Source organism: Bufo gargarizans, chromosome 2, assembly GCF_014858855.1.
Source record: "Bufo gargarizans isolate SCDJY-AF-19 chromosome 2, ASM1485885v1, whole genome shotgun sequence".
NCBI classification, from domain to species: domain Eukaryota; kingdom Metazoa; phylum Chordata; class Amphibia; order Anura; family Bufonidae; genus Bufo; species Bufo gargarizans.
In genome coordinates, this window is record NC_058081.1 from 54,474,516 (window position 1) to 54,485,642 (window position 11,127).

General features: G+C 42.9%; 1 long non-coding RNA gene across 1 annotated transcript; it reads left to right on the forward strand.

Moving 5' to 3' along the window:
- Positions 1 to 1,452: 1,452 nt before the first annotated feature.
- On the forward strand, positions 1,453 to 8,168 carry LOC122926833. Its single transcript, XR_006387725.1, has 3 exons — positions 1,453 to 1,586; positions 5,630 to 5,782; positions 7,920 to 8,168. It is a non-coding gene; the product is annotated as an uncharacterized LOC122926833 (long non-coding RNA).
- The last annotated feature ends 2,959 nt before the right edge of the window (positions 8,169 to 11,127 follow it).

Genomic DNA, 11,127 nt, shown 5'->3' on the forward strand with positions numbered 1-11,127 from the left:
CCACTCCCTTAGCAGAGCGGGAGGGGGGGGGGGGGGGCAGAGATTGTTTTTTATTGCATGTAAGCAAAGGGCCAGAAAAGAACCAGGGAAATTAGGAAATATATATATATATTTTTTGCATAAAACTCGGACAACCCCTTTAAGGTACGTTTTAGAACAACTAGAACCCTCATTTACAAAACTTGTAAGGTCAAGAAAATCCATCAAGGTTTTACTAATACACTGAGTCCAGGAACAGAATGGCCATAGACCTTACATGGAAATATTCCAGTGGGACAATGTCCAGGGGGGCACCCAAGCTCTTGTCTCTGCCATCATCCATGTACATATTGAGCTCTCAGCGACCACACATGTACTCCTAAATTCAACTGCTGTGACCCGCATCTCCCCTCCTAAACCCCCTGCTCCATATCTTAATCAGAGAGAACTGGAGGAGGAAGACAGAAAATGGCAGCTATTGGTGGCCACCACAGAAGGACATCTTTTAGGGCAGTATATTGTGCTGCACGGTGGCATATGGTTCTGCTGGGATGGTATTTTGTACTGTGGTATTACTGACCCTGGCCACTTGTATTGGCCCCATCTACTTGTGTTGCCCCACCAATTTGTACTCACCTACTACATGGGGCCACTTAAGTGTTCCAGGGCCTCTTCAAGTTTCCAGTCCACTCCTGACTCAGTCAAAACTATATTCCAATCATTATTGTTCATATATGAAGAGAACCTCGCCAAATAAACAGGAGGTCGTCAATATAACCCCGCCAATAGATTATAACTCTACTCTAAAATTCTTGCAACTTAGGATACATGAAAAACGTTTGTAGAATTTTATACAAGCTCACCCGCGCTCCCTGATTCACTGAAATATTAGTTTCATACAGAGGATCGCTGCAAGGTTCACTGCCACGGTCTGCTGCGGTGACCGTAATGAGAAAAGTTAGTGAGGTCTGATTTGATTACAAATCAGAATCGGAACCTGCGCTGATTCCAATCTGTATCCGAGTATTGGCTAACAGTGCAAGAGATAGGGGAAAAAGAGTTTCACAATTTCTAGTGCAAAGACAAGAAAAGATGTGTTCACAGTAGTCTTTCTCGGTGGTTACCTTATTTGACAGGTAGTTTGTCTGTCCGTGGAGTGTAATTCTTGTTGGATCCGGTAGGTCGGTTTACAGATCGCCTTCAAGTTCAACCTCTAGTGTGGGTGGTGCTCCGGCCGGCAGCAGATCACTCACACGAGGGAACCCTAGTTGGAGTCCGGGAGCTTGGCGTGTGACGTCACCGCACTGAGTATGGAAGCCTTCAGGGGACAAATTCAATCCGACGCGTTTCTGAGCCTGACGAAGGAGCCCGTTTAGGCTCAGAAACGCGTCGGATTGAATTTGTCCCCTGAAGGCTTCCATACTCAGTGCGGTGACGTCACACGCCAAGCTCCCGGACTCCAACTAGGGTTCCCTCGTGTGAGTGATCTGCTGCCGGCCGGAGCACCACCCACACTAGAGGTTGAACTTGAAGGCGATCTGTAAACCGACCTACCGGATCCAACAAGAATTACACTCCACGGACAGACAAACTACCTGTCAAATAAGGTAACCACCGAGAAAGACTACTGTGAACACATCTTTTCTTGTCTTTGCACTAGAAATTGTGAAACTCTTTTTCCCCTATCTCTTGCACTGTTAGCCAATACTCGGATACAGATTGGAATCAGCGCAGGTTCCGATTCTGATTTGTAATCAAATCAGACCTCACTAACATGAAAAACGTTGCCCAATAGAAAAATTGTTGGCCATAGGCATACACGTAGCTGAGGGCGAATTCCGCCTCTCAGGAAAGGTATGCCACCAAACATGTTTGCCCACATAGCCACAGGCTCCTAAACCAGCCCCTGCACATTACATTCTATAGATTCTCACAGCATGGACTGTGCATGAGCTGCAGAAAGCATGAGTAATGCAAGTGTGTGTTCAGAGACTGCTTTAAAGATGAAATACTAAAATAAAAGCAGTAATGTGCAGCTAGAAAAGCGGGAATGCTTTGTGTGCAAAAAGCCAGGACACCTAAAGGCAGATTGTAGAATCTGGAAAGCTAGAATGCAAAAACAAAGTGGATTGCAACAAGCTAAGAATGTCATAGAAACAAAGGAGTATGCATTTGGATCCAAGCATGGTGTCACCTCTGTGCAAGCGTGGTGTGTGGACTCAGGCGCTACAAGCCACATGACAAATGACCGACATTTCTTCACTCAGCTTGATGAAAGCAGAACAGAAAGGATAACTACAGCTAATGGACAACTCATGAAATCAGTGGGAATAGAAGATGGTTTTCTATACTGTCCTATCTCTCCAGTTATCACTAGAAAGATCCATATGAAGAATGTTCTGTATGTGCCAGATCTTGACAGCAACCTTTTGTCAGTAAAGAAACTCACTAACCAAGGCAATGTAGTCACATTTCAGGTTGACAGTTGTATCATCACAAAAGGGGATTGCTTGCTTGCAAAGGCTAAAATCAGAAATGAACTGTATCAGCTGAACTGCAGTGAAATGGTTAAAACAGCCAAAGAGGATAAACATTCAAACTGCATCCACACTTGGCACAGACGATTTGGGCACAGAAATTCTAATACAATAAAGAAAATAGTTGAGAATAACTATGCAAGTGGTATTAAGATTAATCCATGTGATCAAGTAATGATCTGCACCAGCTGTATGAAAGGAGACATGACTAGGACATCTTTTCCCAAGCAGACCAGCAGCAAAACTCAAAAACTCTGGACTTAATACATTCAGATCTTTGTGGTCCAATGAAAACTCAAACTCCAGGAAAGAAAAAGTACTTTCTGACCTTTATTGATGATTACTCCAGACATACCACAGTGTTTCTACTTCACAATAAGGATGAAGTGCCAGAGAAATTAGAAGAGTATCTCGCCCAAGTAAGTAATAAATTTGGCAGGATGCCCAGAGTTCAACGAACAGATAATGGCTCAGAATATACAAGTGGTAAAACACAAGTCATCCTCAGGAAACATGGAATTATGTTCCAAACAACTGTTCCATATAACCCAGAGCAAAATGGAGTTGCAGAGAGAATGAACCGCACACTGTGTGAAAGTGAGAGGAGCATGCTATGTGATGCTGATATGCCATTTACATACTGGGGAGAAGCCATCATGGCTGCATGTTATCTTCAAAATCGTTTGCCAGGAAAAACAACAACAAAAACTCCATATGAACTGTGGAACAAAAAGAAACCAGATTTAAGACACATCAGAATTTTTGGAAGTAAAGCCTATGTACACATTCCAAAAGAAAAACGTACACAATGGGATGCATGTGCAAAAGAAGGGGTACTTGTGGGTTACAGTGAATCTCAAAAAGGATACAGGATTTTACATCAAGACACAAACAAGGTAACAGTCAGCAGAAGTGTGATTATTGATGAAAGTTCTATGTGTTTAAAGTTTGAACAACTGACACAAACTATTCAAACTGAAAAAGAATCAACATCAGTCACTCAAGAGGATAAGGAAAGTGACACAGAAATAGAAATTACTGAACCAGAGATACCTTCAGTCAGAAGATCAACCAGAACCAATAAAGGTGTTCCAGCTGAACGTTATCTTACATAGCTCGCAGAGCCGTTCAAACTGAACCTGGTTCATGGAAAGAGATGCAGAAACTGCCAATGCATGAGAAACAAATGTGGAACAAAGCCACTCGCTAGAAACAGATTTGAGGATCTTAGATCAGAAATGGGACTGACATAGATGGTAGTTGTTGAGTGGGGGTGTTAGCATACAAGGTTTGTATTGTATAAGCAACAACCACTGTATGTCATTGCTATATGCCTAGTATATTGTATGGTCACTAGATGGCAGTTTGTGTAACTTCCTGTTTGTCAGTTGTTCAATAAAGTTCAGTTAAGTGCTCGTGCAGTTACCGAGCAGAGGTCAGTTAGACCTGAAAGACTGTCTGCCTGTCCTATGTTTAGCCTCAGAAAGTATTTCTAACACCCAGAGTCACAGATTCTCATCATCGTCGTTGTGACCCCCTATTAATACTATGATCTCACAATCATGGTGGCATGTAGGCATCATATGACATTGGTAACATGTGACTAAAATCCTGGGACGTCGCTAGCACTGGGCATCCAGGGCACAAGTCGCAGATATTTAGCCCAGTGCCCCGGGTGACTGCCAATTTTACTAGTATCTTCATCTTTAGGACACAGATCTAGTTGAATACTATTGCAGTGCCAAGAGCTAGTCACTTTAGGGCAGAGGCCTATGAGACGTTGGTCTGGGACTTCTGCGCAGGCAGTGTGATGATGTCACTGCATTACTTCAACCTACTTAAAAATCCTGTCCATGCCACTTGGATAGCTAGAAGATAACCATACTTCCACCACTTCCCAATTTAGAGTGCTCTAGCATCCAGCACCTCCTCCTTCCCCTATGCCCATCCACCACCAGAGTAGAGAAACGTATATGGGGGCACTATTACTGCAGGGGGAACTAAGGGAGCATCATTTATTTGTGATAAGCACATAGGAGGCACCTTTACTATATGCAAGGCATACAGGGGCACCATTACTATTTGGGAGGGCACACGGGGGCACCAATACTATGTAGGGGGAACACAGGAGGCACCCCTATTATGTGGGGCGCACACAGGTGGCACTGTTACTGTGTGAAGGGTGCATAGTGGGCACCATTACTGTATAAGGGACCTGCAGAGGGGACCACAATGGTGTAGGGGTCATTATTACTTTGTGGGGCACAAAAGAGAGCACTAATACTCCTTGAAGCATACAGAGAGCACTATTAGTGTAGCAAGGGACACAAAGGGTGCACTACTACTAAGGAGGCACTAAGTAGTCACTATTATTGTCTGATGCACTAGGTGGACAGTGAACTCTGCAGAGACTTTTTGATGAAGTTGTCATGGGGGTCTGGGCTACATAGCAAAGAAAAGAAAAACGGAATGTCTCTAATTCATTTTGTGATGGTATGGAGGTACAATGTGGTCCTTGTAGAGAGGAATTATTATTATATGACTTTATGACAGTATTATTATATGACTTTATAGCCGCCCTTAGTCTCTGTTCTAACCTCCCTGCTCCCGTCCTTAATCCTGCGCATGCGCACGCTAAACTGCGATGCCCCGGCCCGACAGTGCTCATCACACTGATGACATCCTCTGATGGCTACTTCCAGCAGGATAATGCACCATGTCACAAAGCTCGAATCATTTCAAATTGGTTTCTTGAACATGACAATGAGTTCACTGCACTAAAATGGCCCCACAGTCACCAGATCTCCACCCAATAGAGCATCTTTGGGATGTGGTGGAACGGGAGCTTCGTGCCCTGGATGTGCATCCCTCAAATCTCCATCAACTGCAAGATGCCATCCTATCAATATGGGCCAACATTTCTAAAGAATGCTATCAGCACCTTGTTGAATCAATGCCACGTAGAATTAAGGCAGCTCTGAAGGCAAAAGGGGGTCCAACACCGTATTAGTATGGTGTTCCTAATAATTCTTTAGGTGAGTCGTGTATATATATCTCTTTATTACAAAAGGGATTCACTTTCTCACTGTGTGCCCCTTTTGATGTCTTTACAGCTGTGAAGGATCTTCATCTTTTTGGACAATCCTTGATTTTTAAGAAATGGTTTTATAAACCTGATGGGGACAACACTTTAAATACACCAGTAGAAAGGGAAGCACTTGATGTTTTGGAGAGTTTGTTACAAGAACAGTGTGAGGATGATACAGGTAAAGTACCAACAATATTTAGGAAACGATCTGAAAAATTCCCACCCCTATCAATCTGTCCAGCAGTAGATCTTTTTGTTTAAATCGGTCACCAATGAATTTTTGAGGATGTCAAAAAACAAGACATATGATAATTTAACACCTGACCAACGTCAGAGCTTGAAGAAATTACGGTCTCTGAAAGACGTTGTCTTCAAGCCAGCTGACAAAGGGGGGAATGTAGTGATTTGGCCCTGGAAAATGTATGAGATGGAGGCCTGAGAAATGTGTCCTTTTACAAAAAAACTTACTTTTAACCCTCTTACTTTTAACCCTGGAAGAAGGAGTTCTTTCTCAACAACTTCAGGAGACATTAATTGTAACTAATCCAACGATACCAACCCTGTATCTACTACCTAAAATACATAAGAATGTAATGAGACCCCCAGGTAGGCCTATAATATCAGGTTGTGGAGGGCCTTTTGAGAATGTTTGCAAATTTTTGGATTATAAGTTGAAACCATTAGTTGAATGTTTGCCTTCTTCCATTTGTGATACTGCAGACTTTCTACGAAAGATAGATGGCCTCCATCTTGATTCAGAAATGATATTGGTGACATGTGACGTTGAGTCACTTTCCACCAATATCAGACATCAAGATGGTGTTAAGGCAGTCTCTTACTCTCTCTCTATGAGTGACAATGATGGTAGAATGTCCAAATGTCTTGTTTAATTGTTGTTGTTTGTGTTGACGCACAATTTTTTCACCTTCATTGGCTCCGTCTACCTGCAGCTCCAGAGGACGGCTATGGGGGCGGCTTTTGCGCCCTCGTATGCTAATTTGTTCCTGGGGCTGTGGGAAAGGGAGTTTTCATGTCAGATTGGAATGTGTCGATGGGCCGCGTCATTTTTTTGGGCCCGGTACATCGACGACATTTTTTTGATCTGGCATGGGACGTCTGACACACTACAGCAATTCATCAAGGATCTTAATGATAATGAATAGAACATCCATCTAACTTGCAATTGCAATCCAAAGAAAATTGATTTCTTGGATGTTACGATCAAATGTGACGAATCTGGTCTCCTATATACGGATGTTTATCGTAAAGAGACATCTGTTACATGCAACATCATCTCATCCACCCAGACAGACAATTGCAGGAGTTCCGACTGGTCAGTTCATTAGAATTAGGCGGATTTGCTCTAAGGATGATGATTTTCAATATCAAGCTGATATCTTCAGAAAACGTTTTCTTGAAAGGGGATACAGTAAAAGATCTATAAAAAAAGGCGTACAATAGAGCTAAAAATACAACGCGTGAGAATTTCATCCAACCTAAGCCCAAAAGGCATTCAGGAGTTACGGCGAGGTATATCGCCAATTATCATTCGAAATGGGAAACTATGCGTAAATTGATGGAGCTCTACTGGCCAATTCTGAAAACAGATCCCACATTAGAAATATTTCTGACTCCTTATCCAGCCGTTGTGGCTAGGAGGTCAAAAAACGTAAGGGAAAGTCTGGTCAAGTCTTACTATTCCCATGAGATGATGGGAGCACCTTTTGAGACAAAAGGACTTGAGTGGGGTTTCACTCCATGTGGTAAATGCATGGCATGACCAAATATTGAAAAAGCTGTTGATTTCACTAACTCTACCCAAACTATAACATATTGTATCACTCACAATATCTCATGTATGACAAAGGCTGTAGTATATCATGCGACTTGTCTGTGCCCTAAAATCTATATTGGCTTAACCACGAGGGAATTGAAGGTACGTGTCAAAGAACATGTTCGAGATATTGTGAAGGCTAGGGAAAATGACAATCTAGTTGACCTCAAACCAATTCCCAAACATTTCAAGACTTGTCATGCGGATAATTCTTCCCTTCTGAAAGTTTGTGGAATTGATTGGGTAGATTTGGGCATGCGAAGGGGTAGCATCATGAAAGTATTGGCGCAACGCAAAACAAAATGGATTTGGACCTTGGATACAATGCAACCAAAAGGATTAAATGATGTTCTGAGCTTTGCCCCATTCCTCTAAATGTTTTTAGTCTTTAATTTAATATAATTTTATTTGGATTTAATTTATCTTTTTATTTTTCGTATTGCTTTATAAGTGCACTCATATGTTTGCCTATGTTTTGCAGCTCACTATCTCTATTTATGCATGCTGTGGTTCCCCATTTACAGCATCGAGATTGAGGTTATGGATGGATCTCCAGGAGACGATATATGAAATGGACTACTTTGACAGATAGAAAGATCTTTTTAAAAAAAATAAATTATGTACACTCTTTTTTATATGTTTTTGTTCACATTATGAATTGTGGTTTTATTCACCTTTTCACTAATTATTTAATTCATTTTTCTTTTTTCACGTAATCATGTAATGATGATTTTTTTTTATCTGGCACATTTTAGTTTCTATTAATTCATATTTTGTTTTCAATCATGTCTTTTACATTTTTGCACTTATTATATATCACTTTATGTCAATTATGAATATATTGTTTTTTTTAAGCATTATTGACCTGCACTTGCACCTTTATTTCAAATTTTTTATTTCATTTGTTTTCATGTCATATGTTTCTCTGAAACGCATCTGAACTTTATTCTCTATATACCCACTGCATGTATCGTTGTTATTCTCTCATGTTTGAGTGGCGCGGTCACGTGATGCCTGCCACGTGCCCGCTGCTTCTCAACAGGGTGTGGCAATGTGCGGACGGTCATCTGACGACGAAGTGGCTGGGTCACATGGCTGGCCATCACATGTCCCCGCGCGTCATGTTGATCATCTGATGATGACGTAGGGGGGCCACGTGACTGGCCATCACGTGCCCTCCGTGCGTCATAGAGGCCGCCTTGCGTGGCCGATCACCTGACTGGCCATCGGGTGTTCGGCAGGCACTCCCAGTCTCATTTGTTTAGCGGCTGCACACAGGTGCATATGGTTACTTACATCTTACACATGAGGATATTTTATATGCAATCAATTGCTGTTGTCTGATTGGTGGGCTGGGCATTTAAATGAGTGTACTTTCATGGTGAATCGTGCCGCCAGGTGAAAGTGTTTCTGAAACGCGTGTCGGGGTGTGCAGTTCTCCAGAGGTGACTCAATGGGAATGTGAGTGATATATGCTATACTTTTATGAGGCAATGCACTAACACTTGTATACTTACCTATACTTCCCTTTATGAGGGTCCGGGATGTTCATTCATGCCTGATGTGTTATCCCCCTCTTTGTGATAATTGTATTTCTATGAGTTTCCCTCAGGTGTATGCCGCACTATATTGATCTATTTCTGATGATGTTTTAACATATTATAATGTCACGACCATGGTCATGGTCGTGACTCCTGAACCGCAGGCTGTTGCCTGCGGTTTGGTTTGGTTGTTCAATCACAGGTGAGGGCCGCTACTATGTTGCCTCACTTGTGGTTGCCGCGGGCAACAAGTTGTTATTTTGTATGTCGCAGCATAGCAGCCTGAGCTGTGGCTAGGCAGCTTGCTGCAAAGTGCATGCGGTTGCACCTGGCAACCTGTCTTTGTTAGGTGTGTCTTTTGTATGTCTGGTGTGCACAGGGTTTTAGTTATGTGTGCACTTTCCCCTTTAAGTGGCTTCCATCCCTTGCCTGGTGTAGGAAGGGTTAACTCCCTCTTTGTGTGTCCACTGGGTGTGTCTGTGTGGGTGTGGCTACAGGGGCTATTTAACCTCAGTTGAGACCTGATGTCTGAGGGGTACTCCAGCCTTGTAGTAAGCTGGAGGCACCCTCCTGGTCTCTAATACCACCTGCCAGTGAGGGCCACCCTTGTGGTCATAAAATGTTGTTATGTGATGTTAAGTTTATGTTTATGTGATGTCTGTATTATTGCAGCTATGGTTCTGGCTTCCTGTGTGTCTGTGTGCTGTGTCCTTTTATGTCTGTGTGTGGACTTCAGCACTTGTGTCCAGGGATCCAGTCAGGGTGTCTGTGGCAGGTAAAGGTGGAAGTCTTTCACTCTCTTGCCATATCTATAGTCTGTTTCTGTTTATATCCCCTTGCAGCTTGGCCAGTTTAGACTCCTGTTTCTCTGCATCCAGGAGGAACAGGTGGTCTACCCAGCTCCTAGTTCAGGGATCGGCGGAGGGTGAGTAGGGATCCGAGGTTCCTGAGCATGAGTCCTCCTACCATTAAGGTCGGCCCATGCAGCAAGGAGTCAGGGTCAGATTAGGGATGCTATAGGAGGTGACCTGCTCCCTTATTCTGTTGTCCTGGCCGAGCAGCGACTTACATCACGTGGCATCGCACGGCTGAGGATTTCCCCCATCCTCAGCCGTGACATATAATCAATAAAGACCTATATTTATTTGAGGCCCTTTAGACTCAGCTTTTTCCTTTTACGTGTATATGTTTATGTTGAGTTGGCTTTTTTGAGGGGTGGTAATGTGGTCCATCATTGGCTGTGGGCCTGTTAGTACCCTATGTTTACTAACTATAAAGGGACAGGGCTTACAGTCCATGTTAAAAACATTCTTTAATATTTTTCCTGGGGTCAGGGCAAGGCACATGCTTTGGGGCCCATCCTCTGATCTAGATCCTAGCATCAGCCCTGCTATTACCACAGCACACTGTGTGTAGTCTGTAGTAGTGGTGATTATATGAAGGGGGGGGGGGGGGTTATCACGAGCTGTGGATTTCATTATCGTGTCACATTGTAGTAGTCTGTAGTGTCTCCACCTTCATGGCATGAGAGGTTTTCTCTGCAGCCACTAATGAAATCAGTGAGCCCTGCCTCCCTGAAGGAGCGCCGATGTGTGGTCACATGTGAAGATGGCCATATAATCCATATCAGACTCAGTATTAGGTCTGATATGGATTGTATGGCCATATTCCTCAATGAACGTTTGAACTTTCTCTCTGTCACAATTTTCTCCCCACAAACCTATCTTTTAAAACTTCCCTTTGTGAATAATGATCTTGTTGAAGGGAACAGTCCCTTATCAAATGCTGGACCTGTCCTCTCAGGACATGTTCAATCTAGATATAATAATGACAGCTGGTAGTATCAATATAACAATTGGTATGTGTGGGCTTAAGATATGTTTTAGAACAACTAGAACCCTCATTTACAACTTGTAAGGTCAAGAAAATTCATCAAGGTTTTACGAATACACTGAGTCCAGGAGCAGAATGGCCATAGACCTTTTTGAAACCAAGAACAAGCCTCAATATAAAAAGCTATGAGTCTGGGCAAAGAATTGAAAACCATAGACCTTGCAGGGAAATTTTCCGGTGGGACAATGTCCAGGGGGCCACCCAAGCCCTTGTCTCTGCCATCATCCATGTACATAATGAGCTCTCAGCGACCAC